At 28.8% G+C, this 469-nt stretch overlaps 1 protein-coding gene across 1 annotated transcript in view; it reads left to right on the top strand.

Moving 5' to 3' along the window:
• LOC115034322 overlaps positions 1-469 on the top strand; it is an 8,436-nt gene that overhangs the window by 1,344 nt on the left and 6,623 nt on the right. The window lies entirely within an intron of this gene.

The raw sequence follows: 469 nt of genomic DNA, 5'->3' as shown, positions 1-469 counted from the left end.
AAACCGGCCCTACACCGCAAATATGCACCCCCCCCCCTAAAAAAAAAAATGGTCATAATTTTACTCAAATTTCAAAATTTGTTTAGTTTCACCACTAAATTAGTAAAATATATAATAGGTACCTATTATTTATTAAATGCTATAATAGTTTTGGGTTAGTCTGCAGATAAGGTTAACCTGTTCAGACTGTTCTAACTTGAACTTGAAGTTTAATCTTATTATATTTTATATTCTGAGCGGGGCGATGAATTTATTGAATTTACAAGTGTTTTTTTTTTTAAATTAAAATTTTTTTTATTGTGTTTGTTATCACCTTTTAGGACAGTAAAAATACTTACATTTTCTTAAACTATAGTTTCACTTTTCTGATAGGAAAGTTAATCTAGTTGGTAGTTTAGGGGGGAGGGCCAAAAATAAAATTTTCCAGTAGTTTTCAAAAACGCAGTGAAAAACAAAAGAAAAATTAAGG

The sequence above is a fragment of the Acyrthosiphon pisum genome, chromosome A2 (genome assembly GCF_005508785.2).
Source record: "Acyrthosiphon pisum isolate AL4f chromosome A2, pea_aphid_22Mar2018_4r6ur, whole genome shotgun sequence".
NCBI lineage: Eukaryota > Metazoa > Arthropoda > Insecta > Hemiptera > Aphididae > Acyrthosiphon > Acyrthosiphon pisum.
This window is presented reverse-complemented; position numbering and strand designations above follow the sequence as displayed.